The following is an 8,495-nucleotide window of genomic DNA, read 5'->3' on the forward strand; positions in this document are numbered from 1 at the left end:
AAGCAATCGTTTCTTAAGCACCTACTGTGTGCCTGACACTGAGCTGAGCTCTGGGAATACGCTGTGAACGGAACAGACCAAAATTCCTGCTCTGGTGGAGCCGACAAGGAAACAAACAAGGTAAATGAGTTACTTTCACAAGTGCTTTAAGAAAATAAAACAGAGGGAGGAGGGCCGGCCCCACGGCTTAGTGGTTAAGTGCGCGCGCTCCGCTGCTGGCGGCCCGGGTTCGGATCCCAGGCGCGCACCGACGCACTGCTTCTCCGGCCATGCTGAGGCCGCGTCCCACATACAGCAACTAGAAGGATGTGCAACTATGACACACAACTATCTACTGGGGCTTTGGGGGAAAAATAAATAAATAAATTAAATTAAAAAAAAAACAGAGGGAGGAGTTGGGGCGGGAGGGGGGTACTCTAGGTTGAGGAGGTGACACTTGAGCTGAGAAAGATGAGAGGGAGCCAGCCATGGGGAGATCTGAAGAAAGGACATTCCAGGCAGATGGCACTGCACATGCAAAGGTCCTGAGGTAGGAAGTGGGTTGGTGTGTTCAAGGAACAGTGAGGAAGCCAGCGTGGCCAGAGCACAGGGAGGGAGAGGAGATGGATCAGAGGTAGGCCCCGTGCTTTTTGCTCTGACAAACCCACGAGGTGGGTCTGATCATCCCTGGAGGCACAGAGCAGGGCAGTGACTTGCCCAGGGTCACACAGCAGAGCCAGATCCCAGCCACCTTCTGTCTGGCTCCCAAACCCACGCTCCTGTGCTTCTGAGAGGTGAGAGGGCAGGAACAAGGGGTGTCCAGGACCTGCCAGCTCTCTGCCTGCAGCTTGGCCCTTGGGCTGCAGGGCATCTGGGCGCCAGCCCTCTGCTTCCTGTGGGAAGAAAGTGGAGGCTGATTCAGCAGCTGAGTTATGGGGTACAACAGGCTTCCAGGCTGCAATGGGCTCTGCCTCAGTTTACCCACCTTAAAAATGGTTTAATAACATGTCTGCTTGCAGTGCCCGCTTCAGAGGGGAGCCATGAGGGTTAATGACGGCCTGGCAGCTCCGGGAGCCTGATGAAAGGTGGCAGGAAGTGGGCGCTACTGACCGGTAATCACTCCCAGCCGGGAGGAGGATGGAGAGGGGTCGCACCTGGTTCTGATTCAACCCCAGGCCGGCTCCTTTCCAGATGTGTAGGGGCCCAACAGGCCATAAACATCTGGCTTTGACCGCCATCCTGGCCCCAAGACCCCCAGCACCAGGCGGTCGGTGGTCACAAGCCAGACAGGCCCGGTTCCCGTCTCATCTCTGTCTCTCCCCCGGCCACGGGGACTGGGCAATGATCCTCCCTCTTGGGGCCTCAGTTTCTTCATCTGTCCAGTGGGGGCAAGAGCCTGGCCTCTCCGCAGGGCCTGTGGTTGTTCCTCACACACCCACAGACACTGTGCAGCTCAGCCGCTCCATCTCCTCAGCTGCCTCAGTCTGAGGGACGTGTCAGGCCACAGCCACCCACGCCGTCAGCCACCCTGGCCTCCACGACCTGACGGGAAATGGTGAAGGACTTTTCTAGAAATAAATAAATGGTTTCTGAAACACCCCTGGGGTATTGATTAGGCCTCATGTTGCCCCCCTTGGGCCCCAGCACCAGGCTCCAATGCCCCGCACCCCTGGAAGACCCCTCTTCCCTCTTCCCTCCTTCGTGGCTCCTGGGTCCTGATCTAGCCCCACACCCAGCCCCACGTGCGCACACACACGCGCGTCCTGGCTCCTGGTCCAGGTGTGAACGCACAGCCTGGTCTCTGCGGACCCCTGGACGTTTCTCCTCTTGCGGGGGTCAGCCCCGGGCAGTGGCAGATGCTAAAGCGGAAGCCCCGTCTTCTACGTTTAACCCCTCCATGAGGCAGTAGCGTGCCCATCCCACGGGTGGGGACACTGAGGCTCTGAGCTGCACAGGCCAGAGCCTGAGCAGGCGAGAGGCAGGGAGGCTCACGGCAGGTCTGACCCCCGGCTTCCCCAAGGCCGCCTGACCCAGAGCCCTCTGGGCTCACCCCCACCTCCCAGAGGGAGCCCGAGGCCCAGCTGCAGCCCCAGCCCGGGGCCGGCCCTGCACGGTGACCCCGGGGGCAGGCAGCTCCTGGGCCCGGGCCCCAGATGGGAAGAGGCAGGTCCTCGTCAGGCGGCTGCCCTGCAGGGCCGGGTCAGGCTCCAGACAGCACCACCTTCGGGAAGAGCCGGGGGTTTGGAGAGCTGGTCCAGGGCCAGGGGCCGTGCAGCCTCCAAGCTCCCCGGGAACCCCTCGGCCCCTCAGCCCCCACTGCAGCCACACTGGCCCAGCGGCCCCCAGACACGCCTGGTTCCCGGCGCCAGCCTTTGCACCTGCAGCTCCCCAGCCTGGGGCACCGCCCCGCCCCCGCACGCTGGCATCTTCAGGTCTCTGTGCCAGTGTCACCTCCTCAGAGGGGCCCTGCGGCGCTCCATCACACCCTCTGCTTCATTTCCTTCAGAGCGCTGGTCACCCTGCAGTGCCCTCAACTTCCCAAGTCCCGCAACTACCATACGGACTCCGTGAGAACAGAGGGCTTGTTCTGTTTCGCTCACTGTTGAGCCTCCAGGAGCAGGTGGAGAGCCCGGAACACAGTGGCGCTCAACAAGTGTGTGTTGATGTCATGAAGATGACATCCTGAGGGGAGGGGTGGGTGTTCCACGGGAAATGTCACCGAAAGGACTGAACAACCTCTCCAGGGTCTTAAAGAACATTGGCAGGAGCTCGACATCACAACAATAATAATATTTACCAGCACTGACTGTGCTAAGCGCCACTCACAGACCGTCTCACTTAATCCTCGCAGTGACCGGTGAGGCCAGTCGTATGATCATCCGTGTTCTCCAGATAAGGAGACTGCGGCTTAGAGAGTGAGGGGCTTGCCCCGGGTCACCAGCGACCACCACGGCCTGCCCCCGCTCCCCAGAGCTTCAAGGTCCCCGAGAGTCCACCCTACCCTTGGCTCCCCGGGGCAGCCCAGAGAGGTGGTGCGTCCTGCCTGACGCCCCCAGCCGGTCAGCCACCCGAGGGCCGCTCCCTGGCTCCCTGGCAGCCGCTCAGCCCGCCGGGAGGGAGGGCAGCCTGGCGGCTGTCCTGTCCCGGGGACGCCGGGCAGCAGGAGTGTCTCTCCCCGGACTTACTGTACATGATTCAGCGCCAGCCCCAGTTGTGAAATCTGGGAATCTTGTGGGCAAGGCAGGGCCCGGGGGATGGCTGTCTGGGAAAGGGAGGCCGGGAAGGGGTTAAGGGGCAGCGGGCCCCCCCAGGCAGGCGCCGGGCCAGGCCAGCAGAGAGCACACCATGAGACCCGGGCCGGCCACCGCCTGCGGCCTGGCTCTGACATCACAGCTGCGTCAGCCCGGCCGGCCCCAGCCCCCCACTTCCTTCCCTCCCTCGGCCGCATCCCCAGCCTCCTCCCCAGCCGCACTGTCCTCCCCTAAGAAACGGGCAGCCTCAGTCTTCCCTCCCGGAGGCAGGGGTGGACAGGGAGAGGGAGACGACAAACATTACTTTGCATACAGGAGGCACTTAATAAGTGATAGCCGTGATGGATTTGAGCCAAACTATAATCCTACGAGCTAGACAGGGCGGGTAGGAGGCTATCAAACCCACCGCAGAGAAGAACAGACTGAGGGTTTGGGAAGGGAAGGGACTTGCCCGAGGTCACCAGGCTGCACGGTCACAGTCACTGAAACGTTACTATGACCGCGTAGCTCTCCCCGTGCTCTTCATCGGATGCGCGTGTGTCTCTCGTCCCCTGATGGGTCGCCATGAATGGCGGGAGGATGGGAATTTTCTTTGCCATCTCATTGATTTTGTTAAGTTCAGTTAAACTAAGTGGGCATTTGTGTGACCAGAGGGACAATCAAAGGATTTCAGATGGACTGTTCACAGACCAGCGACGACCCACGGCGCCAATTAAATCAATTCCACTTCTGAAATCTTACAAAGTGTCACGAGTGCCTGCCCCGGTCCAGGTACCACGTATACACACTGGACTCGCTCAGTCCTCAGGGAGACCCGGGAGGGCAGGGTTATCGTCCCATCCCATGGAGGAGGACACCGAGGCACGGGGAGGTGAGCAACGCCCGAGGCCACACAGCTGGTAAACAGCACTGGAAGTAACAGTGATGGCCAGCACTGCTGACTCCGTGTGTGGGATGTATTATCCACATCACTTCGCCCCTTCTCTCATCACCCAGGGGGTAAAGACTAACTCTCCCCATTTCACAGATGAGGAAGCCGAGGGTTGACTTGCCCAGACAGCACAGCTGCCAAGTGGCAGAGCTGGAACTTGAACCCAGGCCTTCTGGCCTCTGTCCCTACCCGGGCACAGAGCTGGGGCTGGACACACAGTGGGTGCTTAGGCAACTCAAGGGCGACCAAGTTGGAGATGCCGGGGGCTGCCAAGGGCATCCCTCCCCGGAGATATCCCTGGCACCAGCTCAGGGCCACCCTGTGCAGTCACATCTTCTGAGGATGCCATCACTCCCATGGTGACAACAGCCCCCGAATTCAGGCACCATCATCTGAACCACCTATGAGGATCTCATCGCTGTCCCATTTTACAGAGCAGAAGGCCCAGAGAGGGCATGTGACTTGCACAAGGTCACACAGGAGGCGTGTGCGGGCTACAGCCCGGCTTTCACCTTCTGAAGCCGCCCTTGCTGGCGGAGGCCCCGAGGTGTATTTGAGGAGGAGGGAGATGAACCCGGCCCTCCCCAGCCTCTCCTGGGGAACAGGCCTTCCTCTCTCGCTCTCACTTTTCTAACTCCTAGCTCAGGTGGAATGAGCCACACATGAGCTGGGTCGCAAAGGAGGACAACAGGGCGTTCCTGGCGGAGGGAACAGCACGGGCAGAGGAGGGACAGCCCACGGAGCAGCGAGGAGGAATATCTAGTCGGGCTGGGGGTGGGGAGCGATGAGGCTGGGGTTGTAATGGGGGCCTTGAATGTCATGCCAGGGAGTCTGGGCTTTGTCCAGGGGCAATGGGGAGCCATGAGGCTTTAGAGCAAGGGGGGAACATGATCATTAACAGAGGGCCAACCATTGCAGCCACCTCCCCCTCTGTCTTCCCTGCTTCCATCCTGGCCTCTGCAGTCCATTCTCCACCTGCAGCCAGAGGGATCCTGTGAAAACCCAGGTCAGACCCCGTCCCTCCCCTGCTCCGAACCCTCCATGGCTCCCACCTGCTGCAGAGAAAAAGCCACAGTCCTTACAACGACCCCTGTGTGTTGCGCCCCCATCCCCTCCCTGCCCTCCCCTCCTCTCACTCTCCCTGACTCACTCTGCTCCAGCCACACAGGACTCCTCCTCGCTGCACCCCACCTCAGGGCCTTTGCACTGGCTGTTCCCACTGCCTGGAAACTCTTCCCCCTGGTAGCTCCCTCCCTCACCTCCTGCAGATTGTTGCTGGGAAGTCACCTGCTCAGCGAGGCTGCCCTGATCCCACTGTTTAAATCCCCAGCACACCGCATCTCCTCCCACTTCATTTCTTTCCGTAGAACTGAGCCTTTCAAATATAATATACAACCTATTTATCTTGTTTATTGTCTGCTCGCCCCACAAAAGTGTGAACTCCAGGGGGGCAAAGACCTTTGACTGTCTCGTGTCCCTCTGTGTCCCCAGCGCCTGACACACAGGAAGTGCTCAGTAAATATTTGTTGACTGAATGAGTTCTTTTTTCCCTCAGAATAATTTGGTGAGGGCTTGGCCAGAACAGAGCTTATGACCTTTGCTCCAGGGTCCAGCTGGAGAAGTGACCTGCCCAGGGTCACCCGGCTCCCGAGCGGCAGGTGGCAGGTCGACCCGACCCCAAAGCCTGGGATTTTTTTTCTCCATTCCAGGCGGCCCCACATTGGCCGCATGACCACCGCTGGGCCTCTCCTTGGCTCCACCTCAAGCTGGAGGCTCAGGGAGGGGAAGTGACTTGCCCAAGGTCACACAGCGACTAAGGGTGTGAAGCCAGGTCTTTCCGCCTCTGTGTTTGGGGCACTTTCTGCTAAAGCGGCTCTGCCTCTCTCCCCTCCCCCTTCCCTCTCTTCAGCCAATGTTTGCCGCTGAAACATTAGGCCTGCTGCGCGTGCGCGGCCCTGACATAGCCCACATCCCCGGCCGGGCTGAGCATAGCTCCTGGTCCCACATGCCTCAGGGATGAGCCACGCAGTGTGACCAGGCCCAGCTGACACAGCTCAGCAGATGTGGGCCTGCCTCCCACGGGTCCAGCTGGCCCAGCCAAGTCTCCGCCCGTCCCCCATCCCCCAGGGCGTGGTGCTGGCCTCTGGGGCAGGCGGAGAGGCGAACAGTGACCCTGAGGAGCTCACGGTGGCAGATTAGGGGCCCAGGGCTGGAACCAGGGCCAAGGCCTTGGTGGCGATGGAGGAAAAAGAGACTAACTCGGGGTGAAAACTCAGTGCCACCAGGGGCCGGGCAGGGATTTTAAATGGTGAAGTGGGCCAGGGTAAGATGGTAAATAGTTACTATTCCTTGGTCTCAGTTTTGGGGAGACAAGAGACAGTTTGGGGACTGGGGCACGTGCCCTGTCTAAAGCTGAGTGCGGCCCCTTGGGAACGGGGACCCAGCAAAATCAGATCCTCAGATCCTCTGATTTTCCAAGGGGGGCCAAAAACATGGGTTTTTATGTAATATCTACAGATTTTTAAATGTTGGCTTCATTCATTAAAAAATTCTGTGTGGGCTGAACAAAACCCACCCGAGAGCCAGGTTCAGTCCCCTGGACCTCCAGTCTGTAGCCTCCGCCTGGCCGGATGGAGCAGCCGGAGAAGGAGCAGATCACAGCCTGATCCTGAGTCAGGATCTGAGGGTTGGGATGGCGGCCAAGACTCAGCGCCAGCAGCTCCAGGGCCTGTGGAGAAGGTTCCTGTCATCTGGTCCCCTCCTCCACCCCACGGGATGCGCTCCCCGCCCGCCTGCTCCAGCTGGCTGTGGGGTGGGGGGGCCTGGGTGGGGACTGAGGTCTCCTTTCACATGGGACACAGCTGTGGACATGTTCGCCAGGCGGGTCCTAATTCTCCCTCCCGTTCCCCGTGTCCGTGCAGCACCGGGAAGTAGGTGACTCTTTCTGTGCCCCGAGTAGTCCCCGAAGCCCTGCCCTCAGCAGCCTGTTCACATCGCTGCCCACCCCCTGTGCTCCAAGCTACACGCTCCCACGAGCATCACTTTGAATCTCCACTACTTCCCTTTAGGGCCAATTTTCAGATGAGGAAACTGAGGCTCGGGAGGGAAAATGTCGGGCCCAGGGCACTACAACGAGCATGCACAGGAGCTGGGCTCAAACCCAGGCCTCACACAGTCGACCATGGGGGCCTCACCCCATGTCTTCCTGCTGGAACCCGCCCATCCTCCAGGGCTCGGCCCCGTGCTCCCCCTTGGCTTATTTACCAGGCGCCAGGCCCTCGGCCGGGTGCTGGGTACTCAGAAATGAACAGACAGGGCTCGTCTCAGGCTCCCACAGTGTTTGTTGAATGAATATTTCACACACTCCTTGGGAATCTTAGTTTCCCCAAAGTCGTGGGCCCCTGTCCACATCCAATCTGTTGTCTGCGCCCTGGCAGCTCGTTTCTCTGACCACGGGTCTGCAAGCCTCCTGGATGCCTACTCCTGGATGGCCCCCAGGCATCCTCCACACCTACGCTTCCAGAGCGATCTCAGCCGCTTCCCACAGACTGCTCCCCTGCATCCGTTTCCCTCCTCGTAGAGGCCCCCCATCTGCCTGAGGCCCCCCATCTGCCTGAGGCCCCCATCTGCCTGAGGCCCCCCATCTGCCTGATGGCCAAAGCCAGAAGCCCGAGCATCGTCCATAATGCCTCCCCCTCCACACCCTCCACCCAGCTGGTCACCAGGGCTGGGGAGTCTCGTCCTCAGTGTCCTCCACCTCCATCTGCCTCTCACCTCTGCCCTGGTGACTGCTCTTGCCTCCTCCCCGGTTATGCTGCACTGGCCTCCCTCACCCCCAAATCCAGTGTACCTCCCTCACCCCCAAATCCAGTGTACCTCCCTCACCCCCAAATCCAGTGTACCTCCCTCACCCCCAAATCCAGTGTACCTCCCTCACCCCCAAACCCAGTGTACCACATTCACTGCCCCTGCGGCTGGCAGGTCTCGCTCCCCGTCACCTCCAGAAGCAAGTCCAGCACCTCGGCCAGCCTGCAAAGCCCTGCTGGGTCCAGTGTCCTCCGCCCTGAGCCCTGTACACTCCAGGCAGCCTGAACTACCCTCACGTCTCCCATAGCCTGTGTTCCCTCCCGTCTCTGAGCCTCTGCACAGGCTGTTCCTTTGCCTGGAGTGTTCTTTCCACCCGCAGCCCCATCTCTTAACTGACCCTGCCCAAGGGCCCCTCAGGACTCGGCTTAGGTGTCGTGGGCTTCAGAAACCTTCCCTGGCCCCCAAGGTCCCTGGGGTCCTTCGTGTGTGAGTCAGCTACAGCTGCAGGAACTAGAACCCCCCCAGGT

The 8,495-nt window shown here is 60.2% G+C and overlaps 1 long non-coding RNA gene across 1 annotated transcript; it reads right to left on the reverse strand.

Annotated features, from left to right (window-relative positions):
• Window positions 1-772: 772 nt before the first annotated feature.
• Window positions 773-1,216, reverse strand: LOC131418344 (uncharacterized). The gene is made up of 3 exons (XR_009222881.1): window positions 1,134-1,216; window positions 965-1,054; window positions 773-872 (listed from the first exon to the last, which is right to left on the reverse strand). It is a non-coding gene; the product is annotated as an uncharacterized LOC131418344 (long non-coding RNA).
• Window positions 1,217-8,495: the final 7,279 nt, after the last annotated feature.

Source organism: Diceros bicornis, chromosome 19 (genome assembly GCF_020826845.1).
Source record: "Diceros bicornis minor isolate mBicDic1 chromosome 19, mDicBic1.mat.cur, whole genome shotgun sequence".
NCBI classification, from domain to species: domain Eukaryota; kingdom Metazoa; phylum Chordata; class Mammalia; order Perissodactyla; family Rhinocerotidae; genus Diceros; species Diceros bicornis.